The sequence below is a fragment of the Ursus americanus genome, chromosome 5, assembly GCF_024610735.1.
Source record: "Ursus americanus isolate L20-20 chromosome 5, mUrsAme1.1.p, whole genome shotgun sequence".
NCBI lineage: Eukaryota > Metazoa > Chordata > Mammalia > Carnivora > Ursidae > Ursus > Ursus americanus.
In genome coordinates this window covers 79,231,708-79,253,814 of record NC_142131.1, presented here as the reverse complement: position 1 = coordinate 79,253,814, position 22,107 = coordinate 79,231,708, and the positions used below count along the sequence as shown (strand labels likewise).

At 43.0% G+C, this 22,107-nt stretch overlaps 1 pseudogene; it reads left to right on the top strand.

Annotated features, from left to right (window-relative positions):
* Positions 1–1,518: 1,518 nt before the first annotated feature.
* Positions 1,519–14,668, top strand: LOC123780266 (interferon-gamma-inducible GTPase 10-like; annotated as a pseudogene).
* The last annotated feature ends 7,439 nt before the right edge of the window (positions 14,669–22,107 follow it).

Below are 22,107 nucleotides of genomic sequence, written 5' to 3'. Positions count from 1 at the left end.
CATTTAGCACCCTGAATGTCATGCCAGTCCTCTCTGGCCTGCCAGGTCTCTGTGGATAGGTCCGCTGCCAATATAATGTTTCTACCCTTGTGGTTACCAACTTTTTTTTTTTTCAGCATAGAGAAAAATAGTCTGTTGTAATTATTATTTTTTTTGCTAGAAGGAATTTAATACATGGTACTTAATAAAATATAGTGATAACTGGAGAAGTAGATTCTTGCCTTCACATACATGAATCACTTCCAGAACATGATCAAACTGGCTCAAGTTAGTGAGCTAGCTACCTTTTTATCATACAATATTATTGATTATATTCCCTATCCTGTGCTTTTTATATATGGGTTACCAACTTTTTGACCCAAGCTGCTTTCAAGATTTTCTCTTTGTCTCTGAGATTTGTAAGTTTCACTATTATATGTTGGGTTATTGATCTGTTTTTATTGATTTTGAGGGGAGTTCTCTGTGCCTTCCTGACTTGAAGGCCTGCTCCCTCCCCAGATTGGAAAGTTCTCACTTTTGCTCCAATATACCTTCTGCCCCCCCTTTTCCTCTTCTTCTGGGATCACAATTATTCTAATATTATTTTGCTTTATGGTATCACCTGTCTTTTGAATTCTCCTTTCGTGATCCAGTATTTATTTCTCTTTTTCTCCGCTCCTTTCCTCTCCATCATTTTTAAAAAGATTATTTATTTATTTATTTATTTATTTATTTATTATTTATTTGCGAGATATATAGAGAGTGTGTGAGAGAGAGAGCATGAGCAGGGGACAGAGGGAGAGGGAGAGGGAGAAGCAGAGTCCCCACTTAGCAGGCAGCCTGATGCAGGGCTCGATCCCAGGACCCTGGGATCGTGACCTGAGGCAAATGCAGACATTTAACTGACTGAGCCATTCACGTGCCCCTATTCTCCATCATTTTGTCTTCTTTATCACTAATTCTCTTTTCTGCCTCATTTATCCTACTAGTCAGAGCCTCCATTTTTGATTGCATCTCATTAATAGCCTTTTTGTTTTTGATGTGATTAGATTTTAGTTCTTTTATTTCTCCAGAAAGGGATTCCCTAGCATCTTCTATGCTTTTTTTCAAGCCCAGCTAGTATCTTTATAATTGTTAGTCTGAATTCTAGTTCCAACACCTTACTTATGGCCATACTGATTAAGTCCCTGGCAGTCAGTACTGTCTTTTGTTCTCTTTTTTGAGGTGTGTTTTTCCATGTTGTCTTTCTGTCCAGAGAAGAATAAATGAACATAAGGACAAAATAGTAAAATGGAAACAACAACCCCAGAGAAATATACACTAGACATATCAAATGAGACCCAAAACCAGGGAGAAAAAGAGAGAGAGAGAGAGAGAGAATATAATCAGACAGGTGAGCAGAATAGAGCAATACACTGGGTTCTGTGTGTAAAGCAGACTTTGCACTGGAGGAAAAGATTTCCTTAAGATGGTCTTTATTTCCTTGGCATCTAAATCAAGGGTGCATCATTACTTCAGCCCGCTGAAGCAGATAATGACATGGTCACCCAAGAATTGGATGTAGCTAGGAAGGCTGATGAATGCTTCATGACTGAACAAGTCATGAAGTCAGTCTCCAGTTCACTTTATGGAGTAGGTATAGATCCAGGGACTTCGTGATGGCCCTGTACTCCTCCATGGACATCACCATACTCTGGGCCATCTGCTAAAGAGATTAATCATCCATTCCAAAGAGCCAGCAGCAGGTGTTCAGACAGTACTCCAATTGACGTTCACCCTCAATGCCAAAGGTGTCCTGCAAACACTGTCTGACTATTCTCTTCTGCAGAGAGATTGCCTTGACAATAATGATATTCTTACTGATGTGGACAGGTTTTTCAGGGAAACATGTCTCTTGATGTGAGAGAGGTCCTTGTTCAAGGAACCTAAGTTCAGGGAAGTCATGTAATCAAAGGTCAAAGCTAGAGTCCTGGAATATGATGGGTTCACATACCCACTTCTTCTGGAGGTTTCTTGGATAATCTTCCAGATAGTCTGCAGGAGTTGTTTGTCTCAGAGTGCATTTGTGCTAAGATCCCTGTTCAGCTTGTCTGATGATATAGAACCTTTTTCTAAGTATGGCTTTGGCAAGCTTTGTGAGATTCATGTGGAACCCTGTGGATACAGTGATGATGATGAGGTCATATCAGCTTACATCTCTTTCAGACAGTTCTACAGGTTTTGTGTGACTGCCACTGTGTGGGCACATCCCACAGTACCAAACTGGTCAAATAAGAATAGTGGCAATTGTGGTGATCCTCACCATGCCAGTGGGAGCAAAGTCTCCTCCTCATGCCCAATTCCTTGCAATGCATTGACGAAGGAGGACATACGACTGCCAAAGTTCCCACTCACTGCAATGCTCACTGGGGCACTGGCTGCTGTCTCCAGGGTTCTTCTGACCACAAAGAGCACCTCCAACAGTGTACCTTCTCCCAAGGCCTTTGTGATGGTTATGACACCTGACATATATAAAAACCTCTAGTTCATATGATATTGCACAGCAGAGGTGAAGGATGTGGATAATAGGGTGTGTGGGCCAGCTACAACACACTGCTGAACAGTGCAGTATCCTGAAGAAGAAGAAGGAGGAACAGAGGAGATAGGAGTGTTTGGTGCACAAGGCAACAGAGGAATTTCTGCCTTAGCACCAAGCTCAGGGCATCAGATTCATACCCAAGCTGCTAACAGAGATATTTTGAGTACAGAGTGAGCAAAACCTTCATTCAGGAATATGTACACTTGTAAGGGTCAGAGGAGACCATTGAGGAATGCTCTGTAGCTGTGACGCTGGTGCTCAGTGCCAAAGCAGTTTATAGACGTGAGGGAATTTCTGCAGCAGAGCATCATGAGGGTCACTCAGCCAGGACTCAAGAAAACGCAGGTTCCTCCTTCACCCACCTGGTTGAGCAAGACAACACATGGGGGATACTTTCAGGGCAGTGGGGAGTTTGTCCCAGCTGTCCACATCCTCCAATGCTTAGGATCTATATGTCCTCACTTCATTTGTCTTTAGAGTCAAGAATAAACTATTTTGATTAATGTTGAAAAGTGCATTTTCCCACATCACTTGCCATCAGGGAAATACAAATCAAAACCACATTGAGATACCACCTTACACCAGTTAGAATGGCAACAATTGACAAGGCAGGGAACAACAATTGCTGGAGAGGATGTGGAGAAAGGGGATCCCTCTTACATTGTTGGTGGGAATGCAAGTTGGTACAGCCACTCTGGAAAACAGTGTGGAGGTCCCTTAAAAACTTAAAAATAGAGCTACCCTATGATCCAGCAATTGCACTACTGGGTATTTACCCCAAAGATACGTAGTGAAGAGAAGGGCCATATGCACCCCAATGTTCATAGCAGCATTGTCCACAATAGCTAGATCGTGGAAGGAGCCAAGGTGCCCTTCAACAGATGACTCGATTAAGAAGATGTGGTCAATATATACAATGGAATGTTACTCAGCCATCAGAAAGAACGATTACCCAACATTTGGAGCAACATGGAAGGGACTGGAGGAGATTATGCTGAGTGAAATAAGTCAAGCAGAGAAACACAATTATCATATGGTTTCACTCATTTATGGAACATAAGAAATAGCAGGAAGATCGGTAAGAGAAGGAAGGGAAGAATGAAGGGGGGGGGTAAACAGAAGGGGTAATGAACCATGAGAGACTATGGACTCTGAGAAACAAACTGAGGGCTTCAGAGGGGAGGGTAGTGGGGGATTGGGCTAGGCCAGTGATGGGTATTGAGGGCACATATTGCATGGTGCACTGGGTGTTATATGCAAATAATGAATCATGGAACACTACATCAAAAACTAATGATGTACTGGATGGTGACTAACATAATGTAAAAAAAAAAAAAGAAAGAAGTTAAAAATAGAGATACCCTATGACCCAGCAATTTCACTACTGGGCATTTACCCCAAAGATACCGACGTGGTAAAAAGAAGGGGCACAATCATCCCAATGTTCATAGCAGCAATGTCCACAATAGCCAAACTGGAAGGAGCCAAGATGTCCTTCAATAGATGAAAGGATAAAGAAGATGTGGTTCATATACACAATTTAGTATTACTCATCCACCAGGAAGGATGAATACCTACCATTTAAATAAACATGGATAGAGCTGGAGGGGATTATGCTAAGTAAAATAAGTCAAGTACAGAAAGACAATTATCATATGGTTTCACTTACATGTGGCATATAAGGAATAGTGCAGAGGATCATAGGAAAAGGGAAGGAAAATTGAATGGGAAGAAATTGGAGAGGGAAAAAACCACAAGAGGCTCTTGTCATAGTGAAACAAACTGAGGGTTGCAGAAAGGGAGGTGGGTGGGGGGATGGGGTATCTCAGTGATGGGCATTAAGGAGGGCACCTGATGTAATGAGCACTGGGTGTTATACATAACTAATGAATCATTGAACATTATATCAAAAACTAAAGATGTACTATATGTTGGCTAATTGAATTTAAATAAAACAGAGAAAAGTGCATTTTCTTTCCTCTCAGACAATTTTTCATAGAAAGTCACTTTTTAACATTAAGTGCATACCTAAGGAATGCCTGTGTCTTTTCAACTTGAACATCTAAGTCACAACAAACTTCCCAAATAATTTCCTACTGATTTTAAGCCAGCACTCATGTTTGTCAACGATTGTTTGTCATTGTGTCTGTTGTTATTGTAAGGATTTAAGATATTCTGTGAATATAGCTTACTCCTGTAGGCTGAACCCTTCAGTGAGATTGCAAACATTTTTAGGACAGAATTAGAGAAGAGATTTGGCTGGAATTACCTCACGGATTCTCCTCCTACTTGCTACATGCAGTGCTTTTGCCTGGCATGCTTTCACAATCCCACAAGTTATGAGTGCCTACTTGGTAATAGATCTTAACAAAATCTACTACTTCTACATGCACGAATGCAAATTTTTAAAGTTCAGGACTGCCTCCTTGGTGAGGAGTTGCCCTGTGAGCCCCACGAGTCCCTTCTCTTCCATGAAAGGCTATCTGCCCAACCGACTTGTGGGGCCCTGTGAAGCTTCTGGAGACCCATCCTCACACCCACCTGCCATTTTTCTGCCCCAGAAGGTCCACTGTTTCCTTTGTAGTAACATTTAACACCCATCTATAGGACTTATCATGCAGCTTTATGCTCTCCTCCTTGGGGCAACCAGGCTCACTTCTTTTGCAGTGGGTCCAGCTTGCTTCATTTTTTCCCAGACTCCTCAGCCTGCAACTAGCCTCAAGGCCTGGACTCACCCTTCACATTGAGGGAATGGGCTAAGAGACCAGCTCTGCCCAAGGCAATGTGAACGTTTCACATTGAACACTGAGCCTCAGTATTCTTCCCTGTGAGGGGAAAGGGGGGGAGGGAGCCATACTAACCACCTCATAGGATTCCAGTGAGGGTTTCATGGTATGACCCAGGCAAAATGCTCTTGTCAGAGCTCCTAGCAACTTCTCCCAGAATCCTGTCTGGTGTTATCAGCATCCTGAGGAAGACTTTCCTCTGGTTCTTCTTATTCCCTTCAACTCTTACCACAGGTCCTATGAAGGGTGACCTTGATGAGGCAGATGTCAGTGTTCCTTCTGACAAGTTACCCCTCACTGGGGAAGGGTCCAGCTCTCAGGTAAGGACAGTTCCCTCTGGGATAGTCCGAAACTGGTATCAACCCCAGGTTGCTCCAGAAAGAAGGAAGAGAGTTGTGTTGGGTTGGGGTATCTGAGGAGAGCATAGGGAGAAGGAGGGAAGAGGATCTGGAAAGGACAGTGCAATTTGAAGGTTTTACTGCTCTAGCACCTCTCCTGGTCAGAGTTCCATCATTTCTGGGTAAAGGAAGTGGCAGACTCATAGGCCCAGCAGGAGACAACTCAGGGAGGGCTGATTTCAGCTTGTATTCCAAGAAATGACTCCAGTTCTCAAAAAAGGGGTGCACTGAGTTCACTTCTGTTCTAGAGGTCAAGGACAATTCAGGATCTGCATGAACCCCACACTGGGTGTCACTGTGGCATCTACATGGACCCCAGCCACCTGGGGGTATGGGCTTGCCCTGAGGTCTCCCAACTGAGCCATATAATCTGATGTCAGCCCCCAGATCACTGAGAAGTCCCCAGTCAGCCCCGGTGAGGGTAGCCCCATAGATGGGTGAACACACTGTCCATAAATTATTGCCTGTGGTTTCCCGACATCCCCACCTCAAAGGTTCACTTGCTTCCACCTGCTTAGATCAGAGTGCAGATAGTACATCCACTGTGGAGTGTCCTTTCTAACCTCAGCTGTGACCCCACCTGGTGTCATTGCATAAACCAAACCAGTTTTGGGCCTGAGTCCCAGCACTGCTCACTACTGACTGGGTGACTCTGGGCAGCTGCTCAATCACTCAGTGATTGTCATGTCCTCATTCTCACATGAAAGCAGAAGGGAAAGCTTCCCCAGATGTTTGTAGACAGGAGAGAGACCCCAGGGAGGGGTCTTGTGGCTGTAACAGGGTGATAGAAAAGGTCTGCTTTACAAAGTGTCTGCCAAGATTGCAAATGTCTGTAACAAGGTATGCAATTGTTATGCAGTCAAGAGACTGTGAACATGGCATCACAACCCTTAATCCCACCCCTGTGTCAGAATAACACAGCTAAAGAATTGAGACGAAGAGAAGGCAAGCCTATGGCAAGGGATATGTTTTCCCTTTAGGACAACAATAAGGGTTGGACATGGTCTTCCTAGCTCAGAGGATCTCTGCAGAAAGAGGCTGGACTGCCCTTTTTTGTCTGTCACCAAACAGGTATGAGGCCAACAGGTCCTGACTGTGCCTCTCCCCAATATCCCAAGGGGGAAGTCAGTGTGAGTGAGCCCCAGATGGCCCCTCCTACCTGAGAGACATTCACCACCCAAGGCCATGAGCTAGATTGCAACGTCCTACATATGTGTTACTTTCTTAGCTCCCTAGTTCCCCCCAGCTATGCCCCTCTGTGTAATGCAGGCGGTGGGAGGAGGAAGGAGGAGAGAAGCTGACTCTTTTCCTGTTACTGCCAACAGGTGTCTCAGTTGGAGGAAAGCCTGAGCCAGGGCAGAGTTAAATTCTGTGAGCCAGGAGATTGTTTATTAGACTAACTGGACTTCTCTCACCTGAGTGGATCCAGAAGACAGGATATTTCCTGAGCCATTCCATTCATCATTGACCAGGAAATGTCTGTTTTGTGTGTGTACCTTTCAGAGACCATACGGATCTCCCTGACTGCCCCTTCCAGTATGTTTTATGCCCTAAGGAGATCAAGTCTAGAGGCTTTGTCTTATCATCACAGTTCAATGTCCAATGGCAACCCAGAAGCTTAGTAAAATGTGTGGGGTAAAGAAAGGACCACACCCATTTATTCCATCTTAGCAACTGCTTATAGTTAGCAGTCTTGCAGCGGGTTTTCTAGACAAATACTGCGTGAAAACTGCTGGTCTACACTCTGGCCTGACAGCTCTAGACAAATTATTTTAAGGTTGTCCTCCTTCCCCTCACTCCTATCTTTGCTTTCTCACTCAGATCCCCAGCTCTAGTATAGTGTCAGATGGAGACCTAGCAGTCAGCTTCCTGTGTTGGAAGGGTGATCATGCAATCAGAAGGTATGAGATGAGAGGAGATGGCACACTCAAAAAAGACTGAATTTGGCTGCCTGCCTGGACCTTATGAATTCATCTGGGCCCAGGTCCAAACCATTTCAGATGTCTTGTCTAAGAGAGACTAGCCTGGAAAGAAGAACCCAAACCTAGAAAAGATTAATAAATTGTGCCCCCAAATGAAGTCTGCAGTTTCCGTATGAGTCTCTTGGGTTCCATAGTCTACTATGGATTCCTGGTCCCTGCGGGACCACCGATGAGGCTGGGTAAAATGTTGACATACAGAGGGAGAAGCTGTGCTGGTGTCTCTGTCTACTTGGTAAGGGCCCCGTGGTGACCATTCCACATCTGATCTCACCCACTTGTCTTGAGGAAGGGTCTTGAGATCGTAGGGGACTCACCAGAGGGTCTGACTCTGGACTGTGAAATGTGCACTCAGGGCATCAGGCCTCAGCCCACCGAGCACTGTGGCTGCTCCTGACCAGAGGAGATGGAGCTGTGAGCTTGGTCTCAGCTGCAAAGCTCCCTGCGAATGGCCAGCATAGCAATCTGCAAAGCGCACATGTGCTGTTCATGTCCTCGGTCGTTTCCAGTAGTTGCACAATATTCGTGTTCATGGGTAGAAGTCTGTGCATGCCAGTCTCCCAGTATGTGATCGGTTTGGGGCTGGGCAGCAGGTAGATTCAAAGTTCAACTTGTTCTTCATAATCTTCCAAAATCCCACCCTCCCTGGCTCCTTCAGACTTCTCCAGTTTATTGTTCTCATCCCCTGTCCACAGGTTTGCAAACTGTGGCTGTGATATTACTCCCTCATGTTATCACTGAAACTTAAATTCCAACCTAAACCTATAAGGGTTTAAACAAACAAACAAACAAACAAACAAACAAACAAACAAAAACAAACGGAGTTAGGCCTGAGGCACTTTTAATGAGTGCTAGTTTTATTGTGTGTACATGCCCCCAAATAGGTGTTATTCTCAGGATCTAGCTATCTATTTGTCTTCAAAAGGCAAAATTCTGCTCTGTGTAAAAGAAGCAATTGATTTCACTTTCCTGCCCATAGAGAGAATGTTACAATATGGTCATAAACCATACTGCCTGATTTCCTAATGGTGACTTAGGAGCAGCAAGTCTGACTCTGGACCCTGAGGCGGGCACAGTAGGGCATCAGGGCACCCAGTCCACTGGGTGCAGAAGACACTGCAGATCACAGCCAACCAAACAGGGGAGCAGCCCCAGAGTGATTCTCACTCACTGCTGGGGAGCAGCCCAGCCCTGGGGAGCCCCTGACTGGGACCTTTCTGTCACCTGATACAAAGAGCCCCATCACTGCCAGGGTACCGGAGTCTCAGAGGTATTTCCTACCTTCCTACTGAGAGCTGTACTTGGCTGTCTGCAAGTGCTCATCTTCATCCACAGCCAGTAGTCAAGTTCATGTGTGAGCTTGCATCTTTGCCTTGCAGTTGGTTCTATCTGGAATCTCAGTCTCTCTGTCTCCTGCCCCCTCCCTGAATGATTTCTCAGTCTTTCTCCCATCATAACAGTGATTGTCTCTGTATGTAAGATAGAGAATGTTTCTCTGATGGCCCCAAAATATGGCAGGAAGGAGAGATTCAGGATCGAGTACACCCAGAAGAATATACACAGCAACAATCTGAAAGAACTGAGATATTTCTCCATTTTAAATCTTTTACTTACTCGTGTAATACAATGATCACCTACACGCTGAACAATCATCCCAAGAAATAGAACATCTCTAACGACTTCTACCTCCCTCTGTGTTCCTACACTCCAGTTCTGTCCACAGCCCTGGGTGACAATGTCATGCAGTGTGTGTTTATGATTCCTTTCTTTTATTTGTGGTGTTATCACTTACAGATGCATGCCTAAACAGTATATTATTCAGTTTTCTTGAAGCTTTATTTATTGGTATTCTACGGGTTTTTAATATTTAATCTCAACAGTACACTGAAAGATTAATTCCTCTCTATATAGCTGTGGTTCATTCCTTTCAACGCTGTGTGTCAACTTATTTATCCCTTCTCTGTTAATGCCTATCCTCTCCCTTTTCACAGTTATGAAGACTGCTGCTGGAAGCAGATGTCCTTATGTCTCCTGCACGTTTTCACAGAGTGACTTTTAGGGATAGTGTTAGGAGTGGAAATGCTGAGTCTTGCATTGAACGTACATATTTATAACATACAGTCATATTGTTTCTTCACTGTGTTGTATTGATTTACATTCCCAGCAGCCGTATTTCAGAGATTCTATCTATATTCTCATCAATACCCAGTTTTGTCCAAATTCTTAAATTTTCCAACAAAATATTATCAAATACTGCATAATTTTGCATTTGCCTCATTCATGCTTAATCTGAGGCACTTTCTTTTTTCCACAAATATGTTTATTTCTTGAGAAAGTTCTGTGCATGTCTTTTGCTCACTTCCATAATGAATTGTCTGATTTTTTTTTAGTGATTTCTGGAATTTTTAAAATACGTCCTTTCAATTGATATTTGGTTGACTACATTTTTGCAAATATGATCTCCAGATTCACGGAAATTTTGAAACTTTGTTTTGCACTTGCTTTCATGAGGAGAAGCTTTTCATTTTAATAGAGGCAAAGGTAACACATTGTCAGTCTGTTTTATACAGTTGTCATTTTGGTATCTTTATATGGGTGTCGTGTCCTTTAAGAAAGCTTTCCCTGAGAACAGCTACGTTCTCTCCTACAGTTTCCATTTGAAATTAAGGTCTTAAATCCACTGGGAGTTGATTATCATAAGTGATGTAAGCAGAGATTCAGTAAACCTCTGTCCATATGGAGAACTAGTTAGTCAGCTCCATTTACTAGACAGTGCTTTCTATACCCACTGACATCCCACGTACTTCTCCCAAGCAACAGAATTCCACACATGCCTGAATCCTATGTAGGGCTGTGTGTCCCTTTCTGTGGGCCAGTTAGTCTACCCCTGTGCCAGCGACCAACTGTCTTAGATGGTATAGCATAGAAATAAATCTTATGTGATACAGCAAATCCTCCTATGTTCTTCTTCCAAAGAAACGTTGGTATTTTCCTCTTGATCTTCCACATAAGTCTTAGAAACCTGGTTCTTCCTCCCTCTGTGTGTCTCACCATCTGACTGTCTTGTCAAATTTCCTGAGTCTCTCCTGGTAGTTTAAGTTGTTCATGAGATGTGACTCTACGACCTGCCGGACATCCATGGCCAAGTGTGACAACATGGCAGCCAGCAACAGGGCTCTTAAAAGTGAAAGAAACAGAAAGACACAGGAAAGTTATAGTCCCTCTGCTCTCTGATGGGAAATGCTTCTCTCATTCACTGCAAGGTTTGAAAACTTGCTCACAGTTATCTCTCTGTCCCCAGGGCTCTCATAGGAGTCTTGGCTAGATGACCTCACAGACATTATCAGGGATGTGCCTTGCATGGCCTCAGTGTCTCTCTGCCCTCCCCTCACTCCCTGAGCCTCCTGAGGTCAAAACACCTGTTTGTTTTTTTTTCCCGGAACTGCTCATTCTGTGGGTAAATGATGGTTTCACTTTCATGTCCTATAAATGTGGGCCCTCAACTAAGCCAAGTCTTTGAGGTTGTTGTCCTTCCTGCTGTTTTTCATACTTTACCCAGGAAGGGCAGAGGCTGTATACCTCTTGCTGTGTGCCATAATCTCAGGAACACCCAGTGTCTGCATTTCCCAGGGAGGACAGGTCTGTGGTGTGTTCCTATGCCAGGAGTTCCAGGGATACTTTATTTGAGTCAGCAATTTCTGTTGTGTTAGTGGAAGAATTCATGCTCTCTGACATCAGAAACCCTTTTCTCTCCAGAGCTGGTGAGTGAGCAAACTGTGCTCCTGCAATGATGGGATAGTACTGGCTTTGTGTTTGGAGGGTTGAGGTGTAGTTTTGACTGGTAGAGAACTAAGATTTCATCCAGCTTCTCATGCCATCCTCTTTAGAGAAGAGAGCACCATAGTCTGAAAATGCTTCTTTTTCTTTTTCTTCTTTTTTTTTTTAAATGAGAAAGTTGTAGAAAAATTTGGAATAAGTGGAATGTTTACTGAGTATCTCCAGTTGGAAACTATGCTATGTTGTCATGCTATCCATCCTTCCAGACTGTAGAGCCATTTCAATACTCTGGGAGCTTTGATCATTGGTAGCAAGGCAAAATAAGTCTTTTGTTGGGCATATTTTTCATCTACTTAGACTATAACAAAATATAACAGATGGCTGGCTTAGGAATACAAATATATTACTCATAGTTCTAGATAACAGGAAGGTCCAGGTCAAGTCACTTGTCAAGTCAGTGTTTGGTGAGAGATCACGTCTGAGGTGGACATTTTTTCCTGTCACCTCACGTGGCAATAGGGGCAAGCTAGCTCTCTTGGTTCTCTTAAAGGGCACTAATTCATTCATAATGGCTCTTCCCTCCCAGCTAAGGCAACATCCACATGCCCACGTACTAATATCATAATTTAGAGCTGGCACTTCGTCTATGAAATTTGTGGAGGACAAAAACATTCAGTCCATAGCAGTTGTATAGATAAAATCTGTCTGTGGAGGTTCAATTGACTTACCACCCTCATCTTAGAATACAGCACTCTTCCCCCCACTTAAATATTCATTTCATTGTTCTTGAAGTATAAATGTCTCTTTTTGGGGGATTCTTCATTCAATGGGTAATATCATCTGCTTGGTTCCTTTGTTAGTAATTAGTTCAATAAAATCCTTAATGCATATTCATTTTATATTTATTTGAGAGTCATGATTTTCCCTCTTTTGAAAATTGTCCTTGCAGGACATGCAGGATGGGGAGAGCATGGAACACACTCCTCTTGGTAAAAGCACATTGGTAGCTTCTGAGACAAACTTATGGTATAAATATTTTTAAAATCACAGTTTCCTCACTCAGTGGATGGTAAGAGGCCCCATCAGTAAGGTAGTAATGACTTTCTTGAACTGCCACGATATAATCAGGTACCAATGTTTCAAACTGCAGAACTGACTCAGTAAAATTAGAACTCTTATTTACTTCTTCTGTCGCTTCCTGCCACATGTTCTAAATCCCACCCAAATTCTCCCATTAGCTGAGGTAAACGGACATTAAGCTTGCATGGGGCAATTATTACCACAAGGACTATGTGCTCGGCTATTCCCTTTATGGAACACACATCCTGGTGGGCTTTGCTCAGCCTCTAGGCTCTCCCACAAGACAAGTCCTGTCCCTATTTGCTGCAGGGGAATGGGAAGAGAGCTATGTCTACAGTTCTACTGTGTTCCCCAATGTGCTGGCCTGACTGATTTTTCCTACAGAATGGAAAGGCTTTGGACTCTGTATTGAGGTTTCAAGAAAGTGAAGACGGTCTGCATTAGTTTCTCATTGCTGAGTAGGAAATTAACACACACTTAGTGGGTTAACACAACAACATATATTTATTTACTTCAAGGTCTAGAAGGGAGGTGTGCAAAATGAATCTTAAAAGAGGTAAAATCAGGGTATCAGTGCAGATGGTTCCTTCAGGAAGCTCCAGGAGACAATCCATTTCTTTGTTTTCTCCTTTTAGAAGGTGTCTGAATTCCGTAGTTTGTGGTCCTTCGTACATCTTACATCTTTCTGGATTTTCACTCCAAACTCTGTTTCCAACATCTCATCTCCTTTTCTGTGTCCTGCCTTGCCTCCTTCGTATGAGTTCCCCTGTGACTATCTCATCACATTAATCAGTAAGGCAGGGGGATCCTCTCTTCAGAAAACCTTGCTAGAATTCAAGCAACCCATTAAGAGGCCAATCTACAAGATGTGGCTAACATAACTCAGGATGTCACTTGTGGAAGCAGAGAACACTCCTCTGCATATGGCTGTGTTTGGGGAATCTGGAACTGGGAAGTCAAGTTTCATCAATGCCCTGTGAGGTCATACTCATGAAGAGGAGCATTCTGCTACTGTTGGAGTTTTGGAGACCACCATGAAGAAACACCCCTGTGAACATCCAAAAGCTCCCAATGTGACCTTCAGAGACCTGGAACTGGAACCCCCAATTTCTTTCTACACACATATCTGGAAATGGTGGCATTTGCTAACTATTACTCCTTTATTATCATTTCCTCCTTATGTTTTAATTTTAATGGTGGTTAGCTGGCCCCCAAAATTAGAAACCTAGGCAAGACATTCCACTTGTTAGACTCAAGGTGGACAATGATTTATATAATGAAGGGAAAAACAACCATGTCCTTCAAAAAGGACAGAGTTCTTCAGTAGATATGAGACAATTCCCTGGCTACTCTCAGCAACATGGGAGTGCCTGAGCCATGCATTTCCTTGGCCTCCAACTTTGACATAAATGACTTTGATTTCCCAAGCCTGGAGAAGGATCCCCCTGTCCATAAGCTCTACACCTTGTACTGCTTTTGCCCAATTTGTCTGATGCTTCCACTGGGATGAAGGGAGGTTTCCTCATCTGAAAAGATCTGGCTGGATGTCCTGAAATCACTGGCTTCCACTTTCCTCCCCTTAATGGCCTGCTTCTGCGACTTTGATTTGCCCTAGTAGAAGTACTTGAATCTTTATGAGAGCCATTTTAACTTGGATGTGAAGTCAGACAAAGGGATTGCCAGGAAGAAGACATGTCTGTGGAGAAGATCAAAAGTTTCACCAGTCCTTGAATCTGTGGTTACTTCTGAAGAATGACTGCGTAACAGCTGAGGTCATGAAGTGTGCTGAAGGGCATTGCTTGATGAATGGAAGCTTCCCATCCACTCTCTCCCAGTTTTTGAAGATCTACTTTCTACATTTGAAATATACTTGAATTCATGAATACAGTGGCCAGCGATGCTAAAATTCTCTTGCATAAGACTTTAGAGAGACAATGGCATGGCAATCTGAGAAAAGTGAAGAAGTGTTACTTCTCTACACAACGAAGATTACCAATTGGCAGTATGGTGAGATTGTTATGGTTAAAGGCTTTGACTTACAATCCAGTTGTCTTCATTCATTCACTTTCTCACCTGTTCATTCGGCATTAATTGAATCGTCACAATATGTGAAAATCTAGAGCTCCTTTGGCAGTCCTCAGCCATTGCCTGAGTACTTTCCAAACGAGCACCAGGGATACTGCAGTGAATAAAAGGAACCAAGTCCCTGCCCACATGAGCCTCCCTATTAGGGGAGAAATACAAGAAATAGTGGAGAAATGAAAAGGTGACATGGAGTCTGGGGGTGGTGGTCCTATGAAGAAGAATAAAGAAGTGTAAGCAGAAAGGGAGGATATTTCAAATTATTGGTCAAGGAAGGCCTCTCTGAAGACTTGACAGTTGAGCAGAAATATAAAATATGCATATATGTAGGATTAGTGTTGCTGGTGGAGGGAACAGAAAATGCCAAGGTCTTGAAATTGCAAGGAGCTTGCCATATCCATTGATTACCCGGGGGGATCCTGGGGTGCAGTATGCAGTAGTGTGCACAGTAGGAAAATGGTAGGAAAGGAAGGCTTACAAGTAATCAGGGATGAGGTGATGTAGAACACTGGATGGCATGGTATTTGCTTTAGAAGTTATTCTAACTATGATGGAAACCACTGAAGGGAGGCTTTGGAAGGAGTTTGGCAGATAGATGATCGTGGGGCCTGATGGGGCAGGCCTAGAGAACTTAAATATGCTTATTTAGCTGTTCAGTGAAAGAAGGCAGTGGTTTGGTCAGGTGAGAGACACAGAGGGTGTGAAAAGAGACTGGACTCAGGATATACTTTGAATATAGCCCTGCCAGGTCGTTGATGTGCTGGAGGAAGATATCGAAGGGAGGATATAAGAATCACATGCTGGATTTCTCCTGAGCATCTGAGTGAAGCGAAGTGCCTATCAAAGTGATGGGGAAGACTCTAGGAGAGCAGCCCTGAGGGTCAGGGTGAAGCAGAGGTGTCAAGAATCAAGAGCTCAGTAATAGAACTATGAGACTTGAGGTGTTTGAACTCAGAGAGGAGATGCCTTGTGGACAGGTGCATATTTGTCTCAGGGTGAACAGCATGGCTGTGCAGCTTTCAAGCTTTCCGACCTATGGCATATCACTCAAAAGCATTTCCCTTTATTCTCAAAACGGGGATTGACTCACTCAGAGACCTTGTGGGGATACAAAGTCCTAAGGCAATTTAACATTTACATAAAAGAAGTATGGGACAGTGAAAGTGCTCCATGGAGACACTGGAATTATTAGGAGGCACAACACAGGTAAATTAACTTGGGAGAGAGAAATTTGTCATCACAAACCTTCTATCCAAGGAACATCTGGGTTGATTTGTTTACCACCCCACCACCCCAAATTTGTGTCCACTTTTCCAGTAACGTTCTTGACAAGAACTTTCTTTCTCAACTGAATTGCCTTAGCAAGTTGCCAAAAGTTGTTTAATCATATGTAGGTCAATTTCTGTCATCTCTATTCTGTTCCGTTGTTGTGTGCATCTATTCTTTCTTCAGTACCACAATGTTCCAATTATGCTGATTTTCTAGGAAATCTTAGAATGGGGTAAGAATAGGGTGTGAATGAACCATGAGAGACCATGGGCTCTGGGAAACAAACTGAGGGCGTCAGAGGGGTGGGGGTGGGGGAATAGGATAGGCTGGTGATGGGTATTAAGGAGGGCACATATTGCATGGTGCACTGGGTGTTACATGCAAGTAACGAATCATGGAACTTTACATCAAAAACTAGGGGTGTACTGTATGGTGACTAACATAATATAATAAAAAAATATTAAAGAAAAAGAATAGGGTGTGAGCCTTCAAACTTTATTCTTTTTATTTTCATAATTGCTTTTTCTCTTACGTTTCCATTGTTTTTCCTAGATATTTTTGGAAAGAGCTTGTCCATACGTAGGAACAAAGCTTTTGGGATTTTGATTGGGATTGTTTAGAATCTATAGATCTAATTGGGAAAAACTGATCTCATCACATTAGTGATGCTTTCAATCTATGAACACAGTTTGCATTTTCTTGTATTTGAAACATCTTTTATTTCTTTTTTTTTTCAAGATACATATGATGTTTTTATTTTTTATTGAAAAAATACATATTGTATCATTATTTAAAAAAATTTTTTTTGACTTGAATCTTGGGCAAAAAGAATTGCTTATTATTTGGGTTTCTGTTGTTGTTGTTTTTTTTAATAATGATTTTTTATTATATTATGTTAGTCACCATACAGTATATCCCCGGTTTTCAATGTAAGGCTCGATGATTCATTAGTTGTGTATAACACCCAGTGCACCATGCAATATGTGCCCTCCTTACTACCCATCACCGGTCTATCCCATTCCCCCACCCCCCTCCCCTCTGTAGCCCTCAGTTTGTTTCTCATAGTCCATAGTCTCTCATGTTTCATTCCCCCTTCTGATTACCTCCCCTTTCTTTATCCCTTTCTTCCCCTACTGATCATTCTAGTTCTTATGTTCCATAGATGAGAGAAATCATATGATAGTTGTCTTTCTCTGCTTGACTTATTTCACTAAGCATTATCTCCTCCAGTGCCGTCCATGTTGTAGCAAATGTTGAGAACTCATTCTTTCTGATTGCTGAGTAATATTCCATTGTATATATGGACCACAACTTCTTAATCCAGTCATCTGTTGCAGGGCATCTCGGCTCCTTCCACGATTTAGCTATTGTGGACATTGCTGCTATGAACATTGGGGTGCATATGGCCCTTCTCTTCACTACGTCTGTATCTTTGGGGTAAACACCCAGTAGTGCAATGGCTGGATCATAGGATAGCTCAATTTTTAACTTTTTAAGGGACCTCCACACGGTTTTCCAGAGTGGCTGTACCAACTTGCATTCCCACCAACAATGTAGGAGGGATCCCCTTTCTCCACATCCTCTCCAACATTTGTTGTTTCTTGCCTTGTCTATTTTTGCCATTCTAACTGGCGTAAGGTGGTATCTCAGTGTGGTTTTGATTTGAATTTCCCTGATGGCTAATGATTTTGAACATTTTTTCATGTGTCTGTTAGCCATTTGTATGTCTTCATTGGAAAAGTGTCTGTTCATATCTTCTGCCCATTTTTTGATTTGTTTATTTGTTTCTCGTGTATTGAGTTTGAGAAGTTCTTTGCAGATCTTGGATACCAGTCCTTTATCTGTAGTGTCATTTGCAAATATCTTCTCCCATTCCGTGGGCTGCCTCTTAGTTTTTCTGACTGTTTCCTTGGCTGTGCAGAAACTTTTAATCTTGATGAAGTCCCATAAATTCATTTTATCTTTTGTGAAACATCTTTTATTTCTTACATCAGATTTTGTAGTTTTCAGTGTATAGCTCCTGCTCATATTTTGTTGTTTATACCTAAGTATTTCGTTTAGTTTGCTTTAGTGTAGTTTTATTGAAAAAAATTCAAATTTTAATTTTTGATTACCAGAATACAGGACTACTTTTGTAAAGTGGCCTTGCGTTTTGTGACATTTCCACCAACTTATTTGTTTAGGAGCTTTTTATGGATTTGTTGGGATTTTTTAATGAAAAAATTATGTCTCCTTTGACCAGAGGTAGTTCTGTTTCTTCCTTTCCAGTAAGTATACCTTTCTTTTATTCTTATTTCACGAAGTGGGACTTCAAGTAGCATATAGTATAGATTGGTGAGAGAGGATATTCTTGTCTTGTTCTTGTTGCTAGGAGAAAGCAGTTAGTCTTTTAATAGCATGACTAAGAATGATATTAGCTGTAGGGTTTTTGTTAGTTCATTTGTTAAAATGAATGGTGTTCATTAGGTTAAGGAAGTTCTATTCTTAGCTTACTGAAAGTTTTTTTTTTTTAAAAGATTTATTTATTTTTAGAGAAAGAGTGTGTGTGTGTGTGTGTGTGTGTGGGAGGGGATAGTGGGAGAGGGAGAGAAACAGACTCCCCGCTGAGAGGGGACCCCCCCCCCCCCGCCCATGAGGGCTTGATCCCAGGACACAGAGATCATGACCCGAACCCAAATCAAGAGCCAGACTCTCAACCAACTGAGCCACCCAGGCACCCCTGAAAGTTTTTTTTTTTAAATAGTAAATGGTTGTTAAGTATTATTGAAATGTTTTTCTGCATCTATTGAGTTGTTACAGGTTATTTCTTATTGCATCTGTTAATCCTGTGTATTAGAGTGATTGATTTTTTCCACTGTTCGAAGAGCTTTGCATTCCTGGAGAGAATCTCACTTGGTTGTGATGTATCCTCCTTGTTACATAGTGCTGTAGTTGCATTGCCAAGTTTTATGAATACTGCTGTGCTTATATCGATAAGGATTGCTTCTTTAGTCTTCTGTTGTAGTTTTGTTTTATAGTCTTTGATTTGGCATTGGGGTGTACTGGCCTCATGAAATGAGTTGGAAGGTGTGCCTTCCTCTTCTGGAAGACCTTTGTAGAATTAGTATTATTTCTTCTTTAAATGTTTGGTAGAATTTACTAGTAAAAATATAGACCTGGAATTTTTTCTTCTTTTTCCCTTCCTCCTTTCCTTCTTTCATTCCTTCCTTCCATCCTTCCTTCCTTCTCTCTTCTGTTTTGGAAAAATTTAAATTAATAGATGCAGGACTGTTAACTGTCTCTTTTGCTTGTCAGTTTTGGTAGTTTGTGTCTTTAAAAAGGATTTAGTCCATTTTGTGAAAGTTGTTCAATTTGTGAGCACAGAGCTCTTAGTATTCCTTATTATTCCTTTTAATGTCCATGGGAACAGTACTGATCTCCCATGTTTCATTTATTATGTTGATAATTTTTGTCTTCTCTCTTTGTTTTGCTCAGTCTGACTAGAAGTTTATCAAATTCATTGATCATTTTAAGCAGTTGACCTTCTCATGTTGATTTGTAAATTTTGATACAGTAATATTAACTCATTGTGTTATATTACTTTCCAGTATACAATATAGTGATACAACAGTTCCATACATTTCTAGTGATCATCACAAGTGCATTCCTTAATCCCCATCACCTATTTGACTTCTCTCCTGATCTAGCTGCTTGGCATGCATTAGCTGCAGTGGTGGGGGCCTCGTGGGGGCCAGTGGTGGAAATGAGGGGGGCAGCTGTGGCTGAGCATGCAGAGGCTGGGTATCGAGTGAGACAGCCTCTTGGGGTGCACAGCAGCTAGAGAGGGCACACGTAGCCTATCTAAATTTGCACTGAGCTGCCACTCCTAGACCAGTTCCCCCAAGATCAATGGTTGTTGAGGGCACAGTTGCGTTAGTGGCACCAGCCAGGGATTGATTCAGTGTTTGGCAGCGGCAGTGGCCAGGAGCACACCACATGTGTGCATCGTGTAGGTGGGGTGCATGTGGCATTAGCAATGTTTGCACTAGGCTTCGCGGTGCACACTGGCAGCAGGTCAGGTAGCCAGTGTCTGCACAGCATCTCTCCAGCAGGTGGCTCTGTGCCTATGCTGAGGGCCAGGGGACAAAAATGGCACTTGTCCACTCCTTTATTCCTGGAGAAGTCCCCCAACAGTCTCTAAAATCCTGATAAACACATCTCCCTTCTGTTTACCCCAGACATTGTGCAAACTGTGGATTCTGTGTTGCCTCTCTGCTGGCTGTTGTCTCTTTAAAGGTAGGGACCCATCTTTCACTTGCCCTCCTGGCTTACCCAGTGTTGAGTCAGCTGAGTTTTAAAGTAGCAGCTCAGAAGGGGGAATGAAGCATGAGAGACTATGGACTATGAGAAACAAACTGAGGTCCTCAGAGGGGCGGGGGGTGGGGGAATGGGATAGACTGGTGATGGGTAGTAAGGAGGGCACGTATTGCATGGTGCACTGGGTGTTATACGCAACTAATGGATCATCGAACTTTACATTGGAAACCGGGGATGTACTGTATGGTGACTAACATAATATAATAAAAAAAATTAAAATAAATAAAATAAAATAAAATAAAAAGTAGCAGCTCCCAAGTCCTGCTGGTTGTGCAAACTTATGGAATCCAGTCCCTCTGGATTTCAAGGCCACATATTATGGGGGTTTGTTTTCCCTTGTGTGGGCTCCCTGGAGTTTCCCCTCTCTGCTCTGGCACAACAGACTCTCCATAGTTAATCATATAGAGGTGGCCACATCCAAAATAGAAGGAAGGGCAGAGATGCAGTCAAGAATAAAATTCCCAGTGACACTAACCACAAACCTGAAGGACACCATGAACATAGAGAAGGAAGAGGAATAGACCCCACACCAGGCACCCCAACATGGGGGCCCTACACGGGGAAGACGAGTCCCCACAACATTTGCTTTGAAGCCAATGGGGCTTAAGGTCAGGAGTTTTTATAATCAGTGGTGCTTAACACCAGGTACTTGAAAAATCAACAGACTCAGCTCTGGGTGAGCCAGAGGGCCATTGGAAACTGACCCCAGACTTTTAAGAAACAGCATAAACAAACAACCTGGGGTAACTGGGTGATGGGCGTTAAGTGCGGCACATGATGTGATGAGCACTGGGTGTTATATGCAGCTAATGAATCATTGAACACTACACCAAATTCTAATGATGTGCTATATGTTGGTTAGTTGAAATTAAATAAAAACAAAAAAACCCCCAAACAACCCTGTTGAGAAACAGAGGTCTCTAAAGCCCCTGGGGTATACAGGAAGGAGATTCATTTACTAATATCAGAATGTGCACTGGAAGGACAGGCATCTTTAGGAGGCTTCTCCAAGAACAAACAAGCTGGTGAGTGCCGTTTCTCTCCCCACCCCATCCTAGTTACCAGAACACCTGAAGGAATCAGCATGAACAATTTTCACAGAGCTTGCTAACACTATGTGACCCATCCCCACATTCTCCAGTGTACCCTCCCTATCCAACATGTCCCATTTGTGCAGGAGTCCCTCCAAAGCATCTCCGGACAGGTCTCATCCTTCACGTAGCCCTGGTAGGGACCAGAGAACAGCACTTACCTTAACACTGTGCACCTCACCTCCATGTATTCTAGTGGACTTGCCTCAATCAATCCACCCCACTCTGCAGGAGTCCCTCTAAAGCAGTTCCTGTTGAATCTCATTCTGCAAGCTGCCCCAACAGTGCACTGCTCCACTCCAGAGTGACTTTAACTCCATGGAGAAGGGACGATAACCACACATACAAGTTCAAATACAGCCCTGGCAGTGGGCTGGGGACAGACATCTGATCTGCCTTCCAGTCCAGCCCACTAAGAAAAACCTCACTGGGGGCAGCGTAAGGGGAAAGCCCTGTATTGGGGGGGCTACCTCAACCCTAAAGCAGACTGGGGGCAGACATCTGGTCTGACCGCAGCCACAGAGAACAACTAAAGCATCAGGGGACAACATATGGAGAATGCCCCTGGTGTTTGGTGTGACAATAGTCCTGGTTCTCTTCAAGGTTGTCTCCACTGGCCCAGTAGGGGCAGCCCCTTCTTCATATTGCCCCACTCCCCGCAGGGCATTGATGAAGCTGGACTTCCCTGTCCCAGACTCCCCGGTCACAGCAATGTTCAGAGGGGCATTGTCA